Below are 23,103 nucleotides of genomic sequence, written 5' to 3'. Positions count from 1 at the left end.
CCGTTCATGCTCTGTCTCTCTCTGTCCCAAAAATAAATAAACGTTGAGAGATGACCATCAGAACCTGTAATAGTAAGAAGCTACCTGAGCAGAGGTGTCCTAGGCTGAAGGAACAGAAATCGCAAAGGCTGTAAGGCCCGTGTGAGCTTGGCGTTTGTGGTATTTTAAGTGCTGAGAGAGGATATTCTTGTGATGGTTTAAAATGACCTTACATCTTGTAGAAATTAATTTTGATTTTATAATGGTATAAAAATCACACCAGATTGTCACAACTTAAATTCATATCCTTTTCTGACTCAAGGGTTGTAAGCTACCCTAATTTTTGCCCTGTTCTGTATTCAGCCAGTGAACTCAGTAACATTTGGTTGGAGATGTTTGATTTATTTGCTGGCTTGTGGTCTGTCTCATTTGGACAGTTTTTAGTGACCTCACTGTAATATAAAAACATTAAAATATTTGCTAAAATTAGTTGAATTAGAAATCTAGTTTTTTACGTAGGGAGACGAGAGAATGGCCAAAGATCATAGCGTGTTAGATATGGAAGAAACTTTAAAGGCAGTATCTGAAAGCTGAAGATATGCCATAGAATTTAAGCATTAGTCTGTTTTCTTTAGAATAGACCTTATTTCATAAAATCTAGTTATTTATGATTTTTCTATGTTAGAAATCCTTAAAATCACATGAAAACATTTTCTCCTGTGTGTTGAATTATGCATATATTTGTACCCTTTTGTCAAAAAGTAAAACTTCTTTTTTTAAGTTTTTTTTTTAATTTGTTTTTAGAGACAGCGCAAGCTGGGGAGGGGCAGAGAAAAGGAGAGAGAGAATCCCAAGCACCCAGGGCTCTGTCCCACAAACCGTGAGATCATGACCTGAGCTGAAATCAAGAGTCAGACGCTTAACCGACTGAGCCACTCAGGCACAGTTTAAGTAAAAACTTTTTTTTAGTTATTACTCAAATTGGAGAGTTCTGATGTCTATTCTAGCTTTTCAGTCCATAGACTGAAGCTTTTCAAGATCAGAATCCTGTCTGATTCATCTTTCTGGCCCCATGGAGCAGAGTACAGTTCCTTATACATACCAATCTCTTAAAACTATTTGAGTGCCTGAATGAACGAAGGAATGAATATGTGAACATCTATTATGAACCTATCTCTGGAGAATAGGTACCAGTAGTCAGTATGCTTAAAAAGATTGACGTAACATTGATCACTGTTTAAGAAGTGCCTTTATAATATTGTTGGAAAATGTAAGCATTTCTGAAGGGGAGGTGGCCATTGTGTAGAGCGCTCGCTCATATGGACTAAGAATCAGAAAACGGATCTGAATTTTAGCTGAGGCATCACTCAGTTCGTTCTGAAATAAATCAGGCAATCTTGCACGTAATTTCCTTGTTTGTACGGTGAAGGGGTTGGATTGATTATTGCTGGCATCTCTCTCTGCTCTAAAACTCTATGCTTTTTATCCTTTGATATTTGCAAGAGCCAGGAGAGGTGAAGTTTGCCTTTTATGTTAGATTTGATTCTAAATCTAATGATACAGGACAGGGGTGCTCCAACTAGTCTTGTTAAAAGGTAAGGACACTGAAAAAGGTTCAGTGGTAGCGTGCATACTGTGTTCTATTATGATTAACTGTGCCACTTGTACTGCCTGTACTTTAATGGCCTGTACTCCTCATCTACCAGATTCTTCTCTTAGTACTGAGATTATTTTAGTACAAACAAGTGGTATGTTTGTAAGAAGGGGCTCAGTCAGTATGGTAAAATGTCTGGATCGTACAAAACAAAAAACAAAAAGATGTCTGGATAGTTGGTGATTTCTAAGTAGGGGCCGGTCTATAATACAGCACGTTTTTTTAAGGTTGTGTACTTTCAGTGTGGGAGGAGGTGTTAGGTATTTCTCTCTTTCATATCAAGCATAACATTCTCTCTTACACACGTCAGTATATTGTTGAGGAAGTTTTCTAAAGTGAAAATAAAATGTGTTTAACAGTATTTTCAAGCCTAGAGAATTTTTTTTTAAGTCACCTGTATACCCAGCATGGGGCTCGAACTCACAACCCCAAGATCAGTAGTCACATACCCCACTGACAGAGCCAGCCAGGCGCCCCAGAATAGAGAATTTTAATAGCCTCATTTGGTCTCCCAAACAGTGTGAGGTACTGGATTCTTTGAGTGACATTACTAGAGGTGCTCGCGTTTCTTCCTTTGTAGTGGGCAGAGTGCAGTCTGGCTGCCCTATAGAAGTGCTGCTGGCCTGGAGCTGCTCAGATCCGGCCCGTCACACTGTCTCAACTTGGGTTTTTCTGTTGTTTGTTTCCAAATTCACGTCAGAAAACGTGTGTCCAGGGCGCCTGGGTTGCTCAGTCGGTTAAGCGTCTGACTCTTGGTTTCCGCGTCGGTCATGGTCTGAGCTGTCAGCACAGAGCCCGATGTGGGGCTCGAACCTACAGCCTGTGAGATCATGACCTGAGCCGAAGTCAGATGCCCAACCAACCAAGCCACCCAGGTGCCCCAAGACAGGATCTTGATCTAAATTTAACGAAAATGTCCCCTATTTTTTGATCCTGTTTCTAATAATCATTAACCATTCCCTGTTGCTTAGAATTTTTATCTTGACTTTATATTTTGAAAGTTATTAGCAACTCAAAAGTATGGAAAGAGCCCAGATGTCCATCAACAGATGAATGGAACACACACACACACACACACACACACACACACACACACACACCACTGAAATATTACTCGGCAGTCAAAAAGAATGAAATCTTGCCATTGGCAACAATGTGGATGGAACTAGAGGGTATTATGCTAAGTGAAATTAGTCAGAGAAAGACATAACATATGACTTGACTTACGTGTAGAGTTTAAGATACAAAACAGATGAACATAGGGGAAGGGAAGCAAAAAATAAAAACAGGGAGGGGTACAAAACATAAGAGACTCTTAAATATAGAGAACAGAGGATTGCTAGAGGGGTTCTGGGTGTGGGGGATGGCAAAATGGGCAAGGGGCATTAAGGAAGACACTTGGTAGATGAGCACTGGGTGTTATACACAGGAGGTGAATCCCTGGATTCTACTCCTGAAATCATTATATGCTAACTAACTTAACTAGAATGTAAATTAAAAAATAAAAATAAATTTTAAAAAAAGTTATTGGCAATTCTAACATATCTTGGCTTTATTGTCTGGAGGAAGCACTGAGTTAAACTGGGTTATAGAATCATCTGCTGATAGGTTAACGGGTTTAGGAGTTTCATCTAAGGCTTTAGAAATTCCTGTCATCATTTTTGTGGAGTATGAACATTACTTCAGAGGCCAAAATTGTAATAAAGTGTTTTTTAATGGCATTCTGTGGAATCAGTTGCTTGGGGTTACCATACCCAGTGTGATGTGTAGAAGGATTATAGGACGGATGGACTGTAGAAGGTCTTTCTACCATGTTGACCGGAAGGCCTCTCTGTCTGCCGCTTTGAACCCCTGAAGGGTCACTGTTAATTTTTGTTGTGATTTGCTAATGAGTGACTTTGTGAAGTAAGTAGAACCTATAATATAATAGAGGTATGTTGTGGAGCTACTGCTCTCTACTAAAAATAGTACAGAAAGGGTCTGTAGGGGCTGCCATACTATTAAAAAGTTATTAACATTTTTATTTTGTCTCAAACTGTACAAGTAGAAGATTGTGTTTACTTCTTGTATAGTTTAGTCATGAGTTGACAAAGAATTTACCCTACTGAAGGAAGTAGATTATTGTAGGAGATTCAGAGGTAGGACAGCATTGTGGAAGTTCCTTCAATTAGCTTTTTTGCATTTAGGTAAGTAAATTCAGGCCAAGTGTAGACATGGTCAGAAAGAATCCTTTTTATAGTTTTATATTATTATTTTTATATGATTTGTATTTTTATATTTTTGGTATTATCTCTAGGCAACCTGAACTTTGTTTTGGAAGGTCTTCCTTGTATTTGCCTGTTCCCTCTTAATTACAGAGCTTTCTCATAACAAGTCTTTATATTTAAAACTAGTATTGTCAGATGCATTAAAAAAGTAATTTAGCTAAAAATTGTTTCATAATAAAAAAGAATTTTACAAAAACTCTATCAGTTGAAACCAAAAAACAGATATGCATGCTGAATATTAACCATTTGTTACAAACCTGAATAGTCCTTTTTCCATGTGCATATATATATGCCTCTAGGTATAGATAAAAGTGGAATCATGCGTAGAACTCATCTAACATTCCTGTTTATATGCAAAGCACTTTACTGTGAAATATGGAAACTCTTTGAACTTTACTGACTTCTGTTATGAAGGCTAATTTTTTGGAACATAACTTAGAAATGTCAATGCAGATATGCAAGTGTATGTCTAAATTGATCAAAATAGGAAAGAATAATTGAGACTGAAAAACCTATAACTTAATATTGATCGTGCACACATAACAAGACCAAATTTTGGAAATCCCAACTTGTATGTTATGTGCATGTACGTTAGGAATTTTACAGAGTTGTCTAACATTAGGTGGCAACCACATTTATTAGCAGACTCCAATAGCTAATTTTAATTTATGAGCACCAGATTAGTAACGCTTAATCACTTACAGATATGTTATTGGTAGGTTGCTTTCAGCTTCAGATAACAGAAACTGAGTCTGTTTTAAGCACAAAGGAGTTGGCTCGGCTCACAGGACTGAGACCTGAAGCTTCGGGGACAACAGGACTGGGCTGTCCGTGTTGCTTTGCCCTCAGGTCCTTTCCCTGGTGGTTGCCAAAGAGCTGCTAGCAGCAGCCAGGAAGTGTGCTTCCTTGTTTGAGTCTAGAGATGGAGAGTAGCTCCTTACTGTTCTCTAAAGGCGAGAATAACTGTCCCGGAAAGGTCCGGGAGAGCTCTCCTGGATTTCACAGGCTAGAATTGAGGAATGTTCTGGGTTACAGTCTAGTCCTGAATAAGTCAATAGCTCGGGGGTTGAGATTAATCATTCAGCTCTTTCCCTTGAGCCAAGGTCATTTGCTAAATGGCACTGCCCTTATCCAAATGGGGAGAGTTGGAGTGGCACCCCCTTGGACTATTAGTGTGTAGTCAGAAGTGACACATCAAAGTGAATGGAATTAGCACCCACTGTGGAAAATAGTATAGAGGTTCCTCAAAAAATTAAAAATAGAAATACTGCTTGAGATTCTCTCTCCCTCTCTCCAACCCCTCTCTGCCCACTCCCTCTCCCTCTCTAAAATAAAATGAAAAACAATTTAAATAATAATTAGCATTTTGGGATCGGTTCCGACCCACTAGTAGCACAAAGACAATACTTGGCCATCACTGGTGTATAGTGAGAGTGGACTGAGGACAGACCCTAAGAGAACGCAGAGCCTGTGAATCAGTCTTCTACTTAAATTTATTCTGTATTTATTTTTAATTATGAGCTTCAGAAGGCTATTCGTTTGCTCTTATTTCTTCAATTCTAACAGCCTATTTCATATTTGATTTACCCAGTGGTTTTTCTCCATTATATCTCTCTGTTAGTCTCTGGTCACTTTAATGTCACTACCATGGCTGTTTCTTTGGAGTGCTGCCCGTTATCTTAAAGGAAATAGGGAAGGAATTATAAATGTATCCTGAAGTTAAAGGAAAAATGAAATGTGTGTTTTGTAGTACATGAATGATCGAATGTGTTAGATACTAAGGAAGAACTGCATCCGAGTATGCTTTTTTTTTTTTTTAAGTTCTTACAAGGAGTGAGGAATGTTAAAATTCATGACTCAAACTTCAGAATTCTCCCTACCTGCATATTTGATGTCTTGGAAAAACTCTTATTCTTTTATTATAAAGGAATAAAGGGTAAAGTTTGCTAACCTGTGTCTGAAGACCTCAGTGATTAGAAATGAGTCATGATTGGTAATAGACTATGAATGGTAGTGAATTGAGTGTCTTAGGTACGAGGACCCTCCTCTCCTTGAGTAATCATGAACAGACCCTTGTAATTTTTACTTTGGCTTGACACGTATAGGAAGGATAGGCATGATGAACCACTGCTAGTCTCCGCATCTTTTTTATAGGCAGTGAGATACTAGCCAACGTACTCAGTTGAGGCCAGTGAGTTCTCCTTTATGTTTTATTACTAAGCTTCACTTAGTTCCAAGGAGAGAGATAAAGCATTGTGTTTTCTTTTCTTTTTTTTTTTTTTTTTAAGTTTATTTATTTATTTTTAGGGAGTCGGAGACAGCGCAAATGGTGGAGGGGCAGAGAGAGAGAGAGAGAAAATATCCCAAGCAGGCTCCATGCTGTCAGTGCAGAGCCTGATATGGGGCTTGAACCCATAAAGCTGTGAAATCATGACCTGAGCCAAAACCAAGAGTCGGATGCTCAACTGAATGAGCCACCCAGGTGCCCCAAACATTCCATTTCCTATTTCATACATCAGTCTCTTCTCAGGTTTGACACTGTAAATCAGTGGTTCTCGAGTTCTGGCATACATCAGAATCTTCTGGAGGGTTTGTGAAAGCACCAGTTGGTGGGCCTCTAATCCCCAAAGTTTCTGATTCAGTAGGTCTGGGATGGGGCCTGAGCATTTACATTTCTAACAATTTCCAGATGACATTGATGATGCTGATCCAAGTACTGCCCTTTGAGAATCACTGCTGTGAAAACATTTACTTTTTTTTTTTTTTTAATGTTTATTTTTGAGAGAGAGACAGAGACAGAGACAGAGACAGAGATAGAGCATGTGCAGGAGAGGGGGCAGGGAAAGGGAGAGACAGAATCTGAACCAGGCTCTAGGCTCTGTTCTGTTAGCACAGAGCCCAGTGTGGGGCTTGAACTCACAGACCCAACCACAAGATCATGACCTGAGCCGAACTCAGATGCTCAACTGATTGAGCCACCCAGGCACTTACTTTTAATACAGCAAGGAACAGTCATACTGAATTTATTTAAGGAAAAGATGCATGCTATTTATTACTGTTTAGATTAGACTTTGTATTGTTTTTCTCTCTCTGGTTGTCAGCTGTTACATTAAGTGACCCACAGGGAGTACTCTCTTGAATTATATTTCTTTAGTAAAAGCGTATTTACCATTTGGTAATTGGCATCTCTTAACTTTTCACAGATGACTATTGCTGCTGGGCCAAAAGCCACTTTTGGCCTAGATGAAAATACTTTGCATTATTTTGCTTGATGATCCCAAAGGTGGGAATGTTTTTTTTTTTTTTTGTATTTGTTCTTTACTAAGATACGATAATTATTTCATTCAGTGAGCATTGAGACTTTTTTAACCAGTCTAAGGCCAGGACAACTCCTTTGCCATTGCCAGCTGTGCGTGTTTCCATGGAAACTCCATAGGGTCTAGCAGGATTGCTGTTGTAAGGACCATACCTGGCTTATTTGCATCCAGTTTAAATTGGGGAGATTTCAAAAGAATAAAAGGTCTGTAGATGAGTCAATGGACAGCCAGAAAGAGCTTGTCAGTTTGTAACCATCATATTGGTCTAGCTAAAGAGGAAGACTTGGGTGGGTATCCCTTACTATAGTTCATGTTTCTGGAGGGCTTTGGTCGGCATGCTAACGTCTCTATTTGTTTTGTGGATTTGTGTCATTGTGTTTTTGTTTTTGCTTTTGTTTTAGGAATATCTCTTTAAATTAAATATCCTAATTTATGTCCTTATTTAATGACTTTTTTTTTTTTATTTTTTTTTCAACGTTTATTTATTTTTGGGACAGAGAGAGACAGAGCATGAACGGGCGAGGGGCAGAGAGAGAGGGAGACACAGAATCGGAAGCAGGCTCCAGGCTCTGGGCCATCAGCCCAGAGCCCGACGCGGGGCTCGAACTCACGGACTGCAAGATCGTGACCTGAGCTGAAGTCGGACGCTTAACCGACTGAGCCACCCAGGCGCCCCTAGAACGTCTTAGTTTTTGACCACTGTTGCAGAATTATGGCAGAAGTTTATGTTGATCTGTACTTTGCAAGTGTTATGAGCTACTGTGAACCCCTTCTCTCACAAACATAACTTTTTCTAAAAAGAAGGCAGTTTGAACTATTTACGTATTTGACTTTGTTTACACCATTGAGCTTAAGCCTTTGTTTCAGAGTTTAATAAATGGTTAGGACCAACAGTGAATGTATAGAAAACAACTATATGGACTAGTTACATGAGCACCGAGTACAGTTACATAAAACTTAGAGGTTATTATTAATAAGTTATGCTACTCAGTTGTACGAATTTATCCTAGTTGGAGTAATTAGGCTAATTCACAAATAGCTACATAGTACAGGTATATGGCCAGTAAGAGCACGCATACCAACTCCTCCTCCTTAGTTAAGGCTGCTTGGACTTTCTACTGATCAAGGTTCTAAGATATTCTGTCAGAGTGTGGTGGCCAGCCAGCGATGGTGAATTTCCATACTTGTGTGCGCCAAATATTGACATTTCTTATCTTCTAAATCAGAATGTAGTCTTGTTCCTTTTTTCCGAATATTTTACGGTGATAGAGATATGTATCAGTCTATCATCTATGAACATCTATGTGTGTGTATATATATATACATATATACATACATATATATATATACACACATCTGTGTATGTATATATATATATATATATATGTATATATTGAAGTAGATGCTTGTAAATTTGGAAGGAGGTAACAGGGAGTTGGGGATTTTTTAATATTAGTGAAATATACTCTTTAAAGAAAATACTAGGTAGGCTGTGTTATTCAGTTTCACGAAAGAGTAGCACCTTCTAATACATGTTCCAAGAATTCTCTGATTCACTTCCATGTTCCTAAAGTAAGGGCAGGTGCTAGTGTCCCTGTTTTGTAGATGAGGAAATAGGCACAAGAGAGGTGCCTGCCTTTATTAATCACTTTATGTTTACGCAGTTAAATACACCTATAGTTCAGCGTTGCCCACTATGTGTAATTGTTCCCTCTTAAAGTGTTAGGTTATTTTATACGGCTTACTCAGTGTTGCCTTTTTCTCTTTTTGTATTCATAGACTGGAAAAGTAAGAAGAGCTTTCCTGCCTTTTTAATTACCAAACTACTCTCAGTTTTCAATGAATCAATTCAAAGAAAGAATGCAGTCTTTCTATACCTGGTAAATATTTTCTGCTCATAAAAGCTATTAACTTAGTAGCCTCTGATAAATCCAGGTGTTTATGATGATTAATTTTGTGGGATGACTATAAAAAATGACTTATCATATATATGATATTAACTCTGAAATTTATTTGATATTATTGTTATGGTGGAGTGATGCCTAGAATGCCTGTGCCCTAGTCAGCAACAGAAGCTAGTGTAGAATTGGCCCTGGTACTTAGATTAGGCTCTGTTGGGTTTATTGGGGGGAAAAGGTTGTGAAATTAATGCAAATAAGGTACATAAATATATTACTGAGTATCCTCTTTACTCAGATGATATAACATTAGCAATATTCCCTACGTGGTAGTTTAATAGAAGTACTTTGTCAATAATAGTTTTATAAAATTAATCTAGTAATCAGAATATTAAGCCTACCTTTTACCACTTGACACATGACCTAAGTGAAGATTAGAGAGATCAAATAACTTGCTGAAGAAAATTCAACTAGCCAGTGTAGACCTGAGGTCAGAATCTAGATCAGAGGCTACATATTTTGATTCCTACTCTAGGGCCTTTAAAAAATCCTAGTTTTTTAAGTACCTTAAATAAGAATTAACATGCCCAAGGGAGTAAACAAACCATAGTGACATTTCATATGGATCTTTTGTATAGCTTAGAATGTTAATGTAGGATCAGAGAAGATAGAATGGATTTATTTATGCTACGTAAGGTATCTTCTCTATTAACAGTATTAACTTAGCTACTAGGTACTATTAAATCTTTTAGATACACTTTATTTAAGCGTGAGGAGAATCCTTGGGCATATTTTGTACCTGTTTTGCAGAAGAGGAAAATGAGGCTTAGAATGAGAGTGCTATAGCTTAGGATATTAGAAGTGGAGTTTAAACCCAGTTTTCTTGGACTTCAAAGCCCATGACTCAGCGGTGAAGCCTGAGGAATTAAAACTTAATTGTCCAGCCTATCACATGTTAACGGATACTGATTATGGAATAATTTCCTCTCCTAATTCACCCATTCAGAAATCTTATCATTTTAGGGACATATGGAGGTAGTTAGGGGAGAAACCATTTCGTCCTCTGTAATGATTTTAATTATAGGAATCATATTAGCTATTTTTATAATGTAATTGCAAGTTATAGGTCTTGTACCCCCTTAAAAAAGAAAGGCGTTTATAAAATATTTGTATATTCTAAACATATGCTTAAAGTGAACTAATTTGAGCAGGTCCAAAGGTCTGTTTTTGTGTGACTGAACATTTGTCTCCCATGTTTTTACTTATTATAGTCGATCATCAAGGAATGATTATTTTTGTAAAGTATTTTTAAAACAGATTTTTCAAAATTAGTTAAGTGATGAAAGAAATTGGTGTTACATTCAAAAATTAATACAGTTCAAGTGTCTGGCTTGGGGATAAATAAAAAGTTACCATGTTAAATGGAATTGTAATGATGAAGATATAAAGAAAATTCCTTCTTCTTTATTTAGCAAAGTACCCAGAGTATCAGAGTTCGCCAAAACCAGGTGTATCTTTGCCTTAAAACCTGGCCCAGCCCCTGAAACTCACCTTTCCCCCCCCCAGTCTTTGACTGATTTACCACCATCACCTGCCTGACCAAAAGAGGTGGGGATGCATAGAATGTAGGTAGTGAGATACTGAAAATAACATTTTATTAGTAGCTCATGGGAAGTAACTTTTTTTTCTGGTAGCGTGAAATATAACTTACGTGCATTTTAATCTCTACCATTCAAAATGAGAAATGTACGTTAGATTGCCTGGTGTCTTTCTATTTTAGGCAGTCGTACGTTAGGACTTTGTAAAAGGTGAGATACGTTGACAGAGTTTATGATTTTTTAGTTAAGTTCTTTGTAACGGGAGCTTACAAAGATGGCGTGACTCATATTGGTACTGTGACATTTTGAGAAGATTACGAAGCCGCTCACCTCCCTGAATATCACTCGCAGATACTCGTCACCTGAGTAGCAAGGAGGGAGGGTCAGGCAGGGCTGGGGCAGCTAATGTGGATTGAATTCCTGCTCTGTAGGGCATCTGCTAGGCACATCCACATTTGTGCTCTCACTTTTAGTAGGGGTGTCGAAGTACGAGAAGTAGAGCCAAGAGACGAAGAAAGCACGATGTGCAAAACTCGGCCTTGCTTTTTGTCTGGATGGTCGGCCTGTTCACCTACCATATTCTGTCATCATCTGCTTCCGGCAGCATCAGATGCTGGTGGTGATTTCCGGGGGGCTGAATCAACTGTGTACCTGGGATTGCTGTGGTCGTGCTTATGTGGCCAGAAGGGCGTCAGTTTTTGATTTTTTGCCGGGGAGGACATCAGATTTTGAATTTGCAGGAAACTATAGTTAACAATACTGTATTACACACTTAAAATTGTTCTTAGAAGGTGGATCTTATGTCAAGGGCTCTTGCCACACACACAAAGATTTTTTAATGAAAAAGAAGGAGGGGAGGAAACTTGGAGGTGATGGACAAGTTTATGGCCTTGTTTGTACTCTCACAGGTGTATACTTACCTCCAAATTTATCAAATTGTACACATTAAATATGTACAGCTTTATGTAGGTCAATCATAACTCAATAAAATTTTTTCAAAAAGAGTTCAAAAGAGAAAATCTGCGTTTAAATGTTATTTAAGGATTAAAACATGAGAAAAAGGAAGAAATCAGCCATGTTCCGATACTGGTAACATTATTAAGACTCTGTTCTTACATGTACAGCAAAGGTGATTTGGGGCCTGTGGATTAAAAATTAGTCAAGGTACATAGAAATGTTTGAGAGCATCGCTTAAGATTTTTTATTGTAACAGGAGAAAAATCTTGACAGTGATATTTTTTAAATTATCAAGAGTATAATAATAATACCATTATCATTTTTATAATTCTTGATCATTTTAAAAACAATTTATGTTCTGATTTTAATTTTTAGAACAAACGTGAGAGATGGCATAAGCCCCATTTTTCAAATTTTTTTTTTTTTAACGTTTATTTATTTTTGAGACAGAGAGAGACAGAGCATGAATGGGGGAGGGTCAGAGAGAGGGAGACACAGAATCCGAAGCAGACTCCAGGCTCTGAGCTGTCAGCACAGAGCCCGACGCGGGGCTCGAACTCACGGACCGTGAGATCATGACCTGAGCCGAAGTCGGATGCTTAACCGACTGAGCCACCCAGGTGCCCCAAGCCCCATTTTTCAAATGAGGAAGTTAAGGTTCAGATGTCATGTGAAGTTTCCTGGGGATGCCATAGACTGGCTGGCTCAGAGAACCGAAATTTCTTACCTCATAGTTCTGGAGGCTAGAAATTTGAGATTAAGGTATTAGGATTGGTTCCTTCTGAAAGCTGTGAGGGAGAATCTGTTTCATATCTTCTCGTCTTCCCTCTGTACATATCTGTCTCTGTGTGCAAATTTTCCCTTTCTATAAGGATACCAGTAGTATTGGATTAGGGCCCACTCTCCTGACCTCATCTTAATTTGATCTGCAGAGACCCTATTTCCAAAAAGGTCACACTCACAGATCCTTGGGGTTAGGCCTTTAACATCTTTTGAGGGGCACAATTCAACCCATAGAGGATGTTAAGTCTTTTGCTCAACGTCTCTTAAGTAGGAAAGTTAGACCCACATTGTAGTGCCACTAAAATCATAGTTTCAGAAGAACGTAACAGTATATCTATAATACCAACTTTTTTTAAATTTTTATTTTTTTTTAACGTTTATTTATTTTTGAGACAGAGAGAGACAGAGCATGAACGGGGGAGGGGCAGAGAGAGAGGGAGACACAGAATCTGAAACAGGCTCCAGGCTCTGAGCTGTCAGCACAGAGCCCGACACGGGGCTTGAACTCACGGACCGCGAGATCATGACCTGAGCCGAAGTCGGACGCTCAACCGATCAAGCCACCCAGGCGCCCCTCTATAATACCAACTTAAAATTAATTTTCTAATACTGTCTTTTGTCTGCATACATTTTACTTAAAATTAACCGAGTTTCTAAAGTTTAATTAGAGGAGCGCCTGGCCGGCTCATTCAGAAGAGCATGGAACTCTTGATCTCGTGGTTGTGAGTTCATTCATGCCCCACATTGGGCATGGAACTTACTTGAAAAATAAATAAATAAAATAGTAAAATTTTGTGTTGTGATGGGTTTCAAGCGCTTTTACTTTGGTTCATAAGTCAGTGATATACCAGCTGTGGAAGGGTGTTTGGTCCTCAGTGCTTTCGTCCGGATTCAAATCTGAACTTCATGATTTGTAAGGTAGAGCTTTAAAATGTGTGCCCCTCCATGTCTTGAGATGTCCATCAGAATACTGTTCAAATGGTTTCAAGTGCATTCTGACTGTACATAATTTCACGATTCTTTAAGAATTGTTGTGTTGTCAGTGTTACTGTGCACCTTGTGATCACAGATTGTTGTGGCATGAGGAGGGCAGGGGCCCACTAGAATAATCATAAAATACTGGCAGTTTGTTGAGCTGCTTCCCCCCCACACCCTTTTTTCTTTTCTTTCTTTGCTATTTTTTATTTTGACTTCAAAACACTCTCAGTACTTTAGTGAGTAATCCTACTAAATAAGGGCCCTCTGCTACATCACTACAATACAGACATAAGATGCAAGAAATTAACAGTATTACTTTCCTGTCAACTAATCCATAGACCTGATCCACATTTGGCTGGTTGTTGCCATAGTGCCTTTCATAACAAAAGAACCTAATCCAGGATCTTACGTAGCATGTAATTATTCTATCTCTTTAGTGTTCTCCAATCACAGTTGCTTAGCCTTTCCTTGAGTTTCAAGACTATGTATTGGAAAAATACATTTTGTAGAGTGTCTATGAACTCAGGTTTATCTGATAGTTCCTCATGATTAGATTCAGGTTATGCATCTACGGCAGGAATATCAGAGGGAAGTGATGCTGTGCTCTCAACTCCTCTTTTCTGGTAGTGCACAGTTTTGATTTGTTCCTTGACTAGTGATGTTATCTTTGAACACCTGATTAAGGTGATGTTCACCAAGCTTCTCCTCTGTAAAGTTACATCTTCCCTTTGTAATTGCTTAATATTTTGTAGAGAAACTGTACATTTTTCATCATCAAATTTTTGCCCACTAGATTTAGCATTTCGACTGAACTTATTATAATGGTTTCCAAATACCGACTTTCTATATTTATTATTTGGCATTCTGTAAGGAAAATCTTTCTCTTCCCCCTGTTGATTTATATCAAATGGACTCATAAGCTGTCATGAGTAAATGGTTACAATTTATTATTTTTTTAATTTATTTTCTTCATGTTACCCAAAATTTGATCAACGGGAGACCATTCAAACTTGCATCTGCGTCTTTTCCACATAGTCCCACGATTTAACAAAAAAATGTTTATAAGTACAACATTTAAAAAGTGTTCAACACTTTAAATACGTTATTTCGTTTTTAAACTTTAATTATTGAGAGTGCGCGTGTGAGCGGGGAAGGGGCAGAGAGAGGGATAGAGACTCCCAAGCAGACTCTGCACTGTTAGCACAGAGCCAGACGCAGGCTCGATCTCACAAACTGTGAGGTAATGACCTGAGCCAAAATCAAGAGTCTGACACATAACCGACTGAGCCACCCAGGCGCCCCATATTCCCGTCATTTTTAAAGCACTTCCACTACTAATTTCTTCACCGAAACAGTAAAAGGAAAAATAAAATATAAAGTCTGAGCCTAGAAACCAAAGCCTCAGTTAAGAAGTAGAACATGTAAAGAACTAAACAGAAATTTTAGAACTGAAAACTACAGTAACCGAAACCAAAGCCCACCGGATGGCCTCACAGCAGAGTAAAGGGGGACAGAGTGAACTGGAGGACAGAACATAGAAATTGCCCCATCTGAACAAGGAGAAAATAGAACACATAAATGAACAGAGCTGTGGGACCAGTAGGACTATGACAGAAAGACCACAAGAGGAGGAGAGGAGAAAGGGGACTGAGCTAAAAAGTACTTGCAGAAAGACTGGCTGACGACTTCCAGAAGACTTGTCAGAAGACACAGGCCTACGGATTCAAGGAGCTGAGCAAGTTCCAAACAAGATAAACCCAAAGAAGTAATAGTAAAACATTGGTAAACTGAGAGCAAAGGAAGAACCTTGAAAATAACAAGAGAGAAATGACACCTTTTTCTATGGGGAAAAATAATTCCAGAGATAATGGATTTCTCCTCAGAAATCATGGAGGCCAGGAGGCAGCGGCATGACGTTTTTTAAGTATTCGGAAAGAGCTCAAAATCCCAACTTCTGTATTTAACAGAAGCCTTCTTCGGGAATGAGGGAGAAATCAAGACCTTTTTAGATGAAGGAAAACAAAGCAAACTCGTCTCCAGTAAAGGTGTCATAAAAGAATGGCTGAAGAAATGACTTACGTAGTTTTAAATCCAACACAACATATCCAGGACTTGTGTATACCAAAAACTACAAAATGCTGGTGGGAGAAATAGAGGACGACACAGAGAAACGGAGAGATACACTGCATTCATGGGTTAGAAGGCTCAACATAGGAATGATCACTTCTCCCCAGATTGATATACAGGTTTAAATGTAATTCCTCTCAGATTCCCCGTGATTTTTTTTAACAGACAAGATTATTCTAAAATTAATGTGGAATGCAAAGGAATTAGAATAGCTAGCAAAATTCTGAAAAAGAAGAGAAAAAAAATCATTCTCTAGACATGTTGTATAGTTGCAGGATTCAAGCCTGAGGATATTGGTTGAGAAATTAACACATTAGTCTTTGAAATGGAATATAAAACCCAAAAATAGGCCTGCACAAGTATAGCCAACTAATTTGTGACTAAGGTGCAAAAGCAATTGGAGCAAACAGAGGAAGGATAATATTTTGGACAAGTGATTAAAAAAGAAAAACATTTAATCTTCACACTAGTGAAAAACATAGAAAACCTTTAGGACATAGGACTTGATGAATAGTTCTTTAAAAAAAATTTTTTTTAATGTTTATTTCTTTTGAGAGAGAGAGAAAGAGAGGGAGGGGGATGGCCTGGGAAGGGGCAGAGAGAGAGACTCACAAGCAGGCTCCAGACTGTCAGCGCAGAGCCTGACATGGGGCTCGATCTCACGAACCATGAGATCATGACCTGAGCCCAAATCGAGAGTCGGATGCTTAGCCGACGGAGCCCCCCAGGTGCCCTAACACTTGGTGAGTAGTTCTTAAACATGACACCAGAGGGGTGCCAGCCCGGCTCAGCCAGTAGAGCATGCAACTCTTTTTCTTGGGGTTTTAAGTTTGAGCCATGTTGGGTGTAGAGATGACTTAAAAATAAAATCTTTTAAAAAACAATAACACCAGAAACACAGCCTACAAAAGAAAAAAAATGGTAAATTAGATTTTATCAAAATTAAAATTTTGCTGGGTGCTAAAACTTCTTTAGGAGGATGAAAAGGTGATTCTCTCTCTGCCCCTTTGTCGCTCATGTGCATGAGTGTGATAAGTAAATAAACTTTTTTTTTTTTTTAAAGAGGGAGGCACCTGGCTCAGTCCATTAAGTGTCCAACTCTTGATTTCATCTCAGGTCATGATCTCACAGTTTGTGAGTTCGAGCCCCACAGGCTCCATGCTGAATAAGGAAACTGCTTGGGCTTCTCTGTCTCTTTCTCTCTGCCCCTACCCCACTCTCTTTTCTCTCTCTCTCTCAAAATAAAAAAACATTAGGGGCGCCTGGGTGGCGCAGTCGGTTAAGCGTCCGACTTGAGCCAGGTCACGATCTCGCGGTCCGTGAGTTCGAGCCCCGCGTCAGGCTCTGGGCTGATGGCTCAGAGCCTGGAGCCTGTTTCTGATTCTGTGTCTCCCTCTCTCTCTGCCCCTCCCCCGTTCATGCTCTGTCTCTCTCTCTGTCCCAAAAATAAATAAAAACGTTGAAAAAAAAATTAAAAAAAAAATAAAAATAAAAAGCATTAAAAAAAAAAAAAAGAGGATGAAAAGGCAAGTTCCCAGTGGGAGAAAATATTTGCAAAGCACATATCTAATGAAGGACTATTATCTATGGTATGTAAAGAACTCTCAAAACTCAACCCTACGGAGAAAAAGGAACCCTTGTGCACTCTTGGTGGGAATGTAAATTGATGCAGCCACTGCAGCAATCAGTTTGTAGGTTCCTGAAAAATTTAAAACATAATTACCGTGATTCAGCAATTCCATTACTGTGTATTTACCCAGAGAAAACAAAAACACTAATTCAAAAAGATATATGCACCCCTATGTTTATTGCAGCATTATTTACAATAGCCAAGATATGGAAGCAGCCCGAATGTCCGTTGATAATGGATTAAGAAGACGTGGTGTATATACGCACGATGAAATATTACTCAGCCTTAAAAAGGGGTGAGATCCTGCCACTAGTGAAAACATGGACGGACCAAGAAGGTCTTAATGCTAAATGAAATAAGTTAGAGAAAGACAAATACCGTATGATTTCACTTATACGTGCAATCTAAAACACGAAACAAACGAATAAACAAAAAGCAGACTCAGACCTATAAATACAGAGAACAAACTGATGGTTGCCAGAGCGGAGGGAGCGGGAGGATAGGCAGAGGGGTAAAGGGGAGCGAGAGAAACAGGCTTCCAGTTAGGGAGTAAGCAAGTCACAGGAATCAAAGACACAGCATAGCGAATATTGCCAATGGTATCGTAGTAGCGTTGAATGGTGACAGATGGTAGCTACACTTGTGAGCATAGCATAACATGAAAGCTGTTGAGTCACTGTGTTATATACCTGAAACCAACGTAATGTGTGTCAAGTGTACTCAAAACACACACACACAACACACACTGAAACTCAATCCTAAGAATCCAAACAGTTCATTAGAAAAGGGAGATTTTTGTGGAGTTCTAGAAAAGTCCAAAAGAATGGAATAGACATGTCACTGAGGAGGATATACACATGGTTAATTGAGCATATGAAAATATGTTTTGTTATTAGTAGCCATTTGGGAAATGCAGATTGAGACCATCCTGAGATATCACTACACACCTGTTAGAACAGCTAAAATGAAAGGTAGTGAGAATATCAAGTGCTGGTGTAGATTTGAAGAAACTAGATCCCTCATACGTTGTGGGAATCTAAAATGGCATAGCCATTTTGGAAAATATTTCAAAATTTCTTTAAAAACTAAATATGCATTTAGCATGTGGCCCAACAATATCACTTTTTAAAAAGTTTTTACTTATTTATTTTTTTTTTAATAATCTCTACACTCAACATGGGGCTCAAACTCCCAACCCCAAGATCAACAGTCCCATGTTCTTCCAACTGAGCCAGCCAGGTGCCCCCAGCAATATCACTTCTATGCATTTATCCCAGAGAAATAAATAAAAATTTGTCCACATAAAAATGTATACACAACTATGCTTTACATATTATAGATGAGAGTCATTTACCAGGCATGTCCTTTGCAAGTATTTTCTCCCAGTGTGAAGCTTGTGATTCAATGTACATCCCAAATATGAGTGTTTATAGCACCTTTTTTAGTAATAACTCCAAACTGGAAACAACCAAGTAATCTTGCAAGGTTATTATGTTGAGTAAAACATGCTACCCTCAAATGGTCATATAGTGTACAATTCCATTTGTACAGTATTCTCAGAATGACCAAATTATGAAGTTAGATGACAGATTAGTGGTTGTCAAGGATTCACAATAGCCCCAGGGAGAGGAATGGATATGCCTATAACTGGGGTAGCAGGAAGGAGTTCTTTGTGATGAAATAGTTCTGTGTTTTGATTGCAGCGGTGGTTATGTGACCCACCTACACATATGACAGTAAAATGACAGAACTATACATGTCATTGAACTATACATACATTGACTTTTATGTCAATGTCATTTGCCTGGATTTGATAGCATATTGTAAGACGTAAACACAGTTAAGAACAAAAGAGAGAGATTATCATTGCTATAGGATTTCAGAGAACAAATAGTTCCTTGACGGGAATGGAAGATCTGAGGTCAGTTTTTGAACCTGTCTTTAGAGGATAGGTAGACTTCTCAAGAGTTGATACAGGGATGAGAGATATTTTAGACAGATTGAAAGTGAGTAAATGTTGATATTATTAAAACATACTAGGGGCACCTGGGTGGCTCAGTCGGTTGAGCGTCCGACTTTGGCTCAGGCCATGATCTCGCGGTCCGTGAGTTCGAGCCCCGTGTCGGGCTCTGTGCTGACAGCTCGGAGCCCGGAGCCTGTTTCAGATTCTGTGTCTCCCTCTCTCTCTGACCCTCCCCTGTTAATGCTCTGTCTCTCTCTGTCTCAAAAATAAACATTAAAAAAATAAATAAATAAAACATACTAACAACATCCAGTTAGTCGGAAGAACATTTTAGTTCAGTGGGAGAATGTGTCTTTAAATTGTATATCTCACATAGACTCTGGGATACTTGTTACCCTTGTGTTTTCACATAAATTTATGAAACCTGAGAGTGAGAGAGACATAAAAAGAGAGAACGAAATTACCAATACCATAAATGAGACATAATGGTTCAAAGGACAGATGGGAATAATAAAGCAGCATGTGATTTTGAGCAAAACAAAGCCTGTATCTCATGGATTTAAGAAATGGAATCAGAGAAAAAGTTACATTGTGGTTGTTAAAGTAGGAGAGCTCTAATATTAGCCAAAGATGTCAAGACAAATTATAGGCTTGTATTAAAGTTGCATAGCCACCTGTTCTTTTTATTCCATGGAATTTCCATACTTGGTGATTATGTTTTTGGATGATCGCTTCATATTTCTCTCCATTCAATTGTAAGCATTCTGTGGCTCAGCATTGTATCCCCAGTTCCTATCCCAGTGCCTGGCAGCACCTTGTAAATATTTGTTGAATGTGCTCATGCGTGAAATCAGTAACTTTGCAAAACTGTTGAAACTAGAACAAAGAAAAGACAGTTATAGAAGAAACAGGATGATAAGATAGACTAGACAGACACATTAAATTTTTTTTTAATGTTTTTATTTATTTTTGAGACAGAGAGAGAGCATGAGCAGGGGAGGGTCAGAGAGAGAGGGGGACACAGAATCGGAAGCAGGCTCCAGGCTCTGAGCTGTCAGCACAGAGCTCGACGCGGGGCTCGAGCTCACAGACTGCGAGATCGTGACCTGAGCCGAAGTCGGACGCTTAACCAACTGAGCCGCCCAGGCGCCCCTAGACAGACACATTTGAGTATGACGGCACACCTTTATTAGAGCAACGTGACGATAAAGCTTTACAACCAAGAAATTCAGGATTGAATTCCGTGATGGTATGTTCCCTAAAGGATGCCAGGGTGTTAAATGGAGCACTAGATGAGCCGCGATGATGACCGTGGCAATGTATGTTGGCAGGGGTTAAGGAAGAGCACAGAAGCACCAGCCACTTAATACTAGCTGCTCTCTAGTGTGGTAGCTTTCTTAACAAGCCAGCACTTAAATGACTCATTAGATGAACTGATGCCTTGAGGATTCCTGCTTGAAACACACTGTCTGATGCCCTGCAGCATGCCGAATGCCCTTCAGTATGTCTGCATATCCGCTGCTACAGTCGAGTGGCGTGGTCATCAGGATCATTACGCACTTGTGCTCCCAAGCCTGTTCAGGCTGGTCGTGTTTCTTATTTTAGTTACACGGTTTGAATCATTATTATATAAACTAAGGAGAAGAACAGGAAGAGATGATGTTTCTATGAAAACTTAAGTCGAATGTTTTGAAAAGATTAGATAAAGGGCAATTACTAAAAAATACTGCTAAATTGGATGTGAAAAAAAGCTGTAAAATATTAGGGATGAATTATTCTTTTTAAAAAAAGAAAAAGATTCTGTACTCAGAGTGCTTGGTGTTTCTTTTACGTTCCTGCCTTACGTTTAAAGAAGCTCTTCAATCTATGGGTCATGAAGTCAATGTCGTAGGTTGAAATCAGCAGTTAAAAAAAAAAAAAGCCTATCAGATTGCATTACATCTGGGAAGGAGCATTGTCTTGTGAAATTTTTCTTGAGTTTTTTATATTCTTAATATTTATGTAAAATGTGCAAAGCTTGAAAAACAAAGCGTAAGAAATTGAAACTGGAAATACTAGAGCAAGTATTAAGGACATGATTTACCCAAAAAGAAGAGAAAACCCAAATTAGTGGATTCTGATTTTAAAGCATCAGGCTTTGGTCCACCATCAAAAGATTGGTAAATGAATACATATTTAAGTACTTTCTGGTAGCATGAAATGTTTAAGGTATGTATATAATGGTTTCATGATATTTATTTTAAGTTGAGCCTTTTAATTAACCAACTACAAATCTCTGTATCATGGGTATGAGTTTCAGCATATTTTATTTTACTTCTTTTCCTCTCATGCCTCCTTGTTATGTCTTTCTCCCCCCTGCTTTCTTTGCCACTTACTGGTGTGACCTAAGAGTCATTCTCTAGGCCTCAGTTTGGTTTTTAGGAACTAAGATTATCCTTCAGATCTCTTGTTGTTTAGCAGTGCTTACTTGCCAAATTGATCAAATAAATTCTGTCTCGGTGTTTGTCCATCTAGAGTTTTCGGAAATAGCAGACGTGCCATTTTCTTAAATCTTTTTTTTCTTAAGCACTAAAATCTCCATATTGCAACCTTAGGGGGCACCATTCACATATACTGTGATATACAGCACATAAGAATAGTGGCAGTGCTCATACCCATCGCTTGATTCTGGATCAAAGAAATTTTCAGATCCTCAGTGTTCTTTTGTATTTGGGCATTAGTAAATTATTTTAGGCTGTCTGTGGGTGATGGGTTTGGGGATGAGTTTTTTTTGATAAGGTAACAATTTATCATTCTTGAGATACTGAAGTATTTTTACTACCGAGCATCTGCTGAAGCAGTGTCCTTGCTTTCTGTAAACAAGCTAGTAAGGCGACTAAAGTAGCAGTGGATTTTGGAAAGAGGTGAAGACGAAAAAGGCTGTTGGTGTGCAACTGAGATTGCCTAGGAGTGAAAGCAGTGCAGCTAGGAAATGAAAAATCCCCCGGAGAGGCAGACACGAGGTGCGAGGGAACGGTTGCTGAGTTGGACATTCCCTCCCGCGTTGGACTAGGTATACAGTTGTCGAGGACAACCTGTACAAGTAGCTGCTCCTCCGGAATGTCACCAGGTTGGAACTTGATGATTTTGGTAGGCAGAGTACAGGCCTACCTCAGTTCACTCATACACAAGGGATGTGTTTTAAAAAGCTAGTTTGTAATTGAGTTGTCATTGTCCTCAGTTGCCTTTCTAATGAGACCTAGACTAGCCCGTGAGATCATGAGTAAAAGATTACTCTAATACAGATAGTGTTAGCCATGACCTCTGGGTCCTGGAAGAGCATTTCTTCTCCTTTTTAAAGAAAGGGCTCCAGGGTGTCTGGCTGGCTCAGTTGGAGGAGCATGGGACTCTTGATCTTGGGATCATGAGTTTGAGCCCCATGAAGAGTGCAGAAATTACTAAAATGAGAAGGAGAATGAAAAATAAAGTCTCAGTTTTAAGCATAATTTTGAAACAGTGTGAATCTTAACTTTGCCCTTCCAGCTCCTTTTTATACTTCCACATACTGATGTTTTCTATTCTTTTCTACCTTTGTGAACCCTGTGTGCCCACCCCTGTCCCCTGAGGCCAGGTAGGCTAACCAGCATTTCTCTTATACGAGTATTTATTGGACTCTTTCCAGTGGGAACAATTATTACCACACTAATCAACTAAATGAGGTGTTAAAGGAAAGCAATTGAATTGGATTAATTTATGCTGAAGTGTGAATGACTGACAGCCCCACCGACTTCCCAGAAATTCTTTTCTTTTTTTTTTTTAAAGGGTATTCTTTTTAGTTTTAATTTGATATTTCGGACAGAGGACCAAATAAAGTGAACATTTGAGCTTTGGGGGAAAAGCTGTCTTCTTTCGGATCTAACTGTGCCATGACTGGGGGACTGCAGGGGAGAGTTAGATGGTGGCCACCCTCCCC

The 23,103-nt window shown here is 38.8% G+C and overlaps 1 protein-coding gene across 1 annotated transcript in view; it reads left to right on the top strand.

The window, feature by feature from the left end:
• Positions 1-8,984: 8,984 nt before the first annotated feature.
• Positions 8,985-23,103, top strand: part of POU2F1 (POU class 2 homeobox 1) — a 91,306-nt gene continuing 77,187 nt past the window's right edge. The window contains exon 1 of the mRNA XM_040451773.1: positions 8,985-9,097. The gene's annotated coding sequence lies outside the window, so the exon portion shown is untranslated. The remainder of the gene's footprint in view (positions 9,098-23,103) is intronic.

The sequence above is a fragment of the Herpailurus yagouaroundi genome, unplaced genomic scaffold (assembly GCF_014898765.1).
Source record: "Herpailurus yagouaroundi ecotype Mexico unplaced genomic scaffold, PumYag 205, whole genome shotgun sequence".
NCBI lineage: Eukaryota > Metazoa > Chordata > Mammalia > Carnivora > Felidae > Herpailurus > Herpailurus yagouaroundi.
Note: the sequence above shows the minus strand (reverse complement) of the source record. Positions and strands in the feature narration are given on the sequence as shown.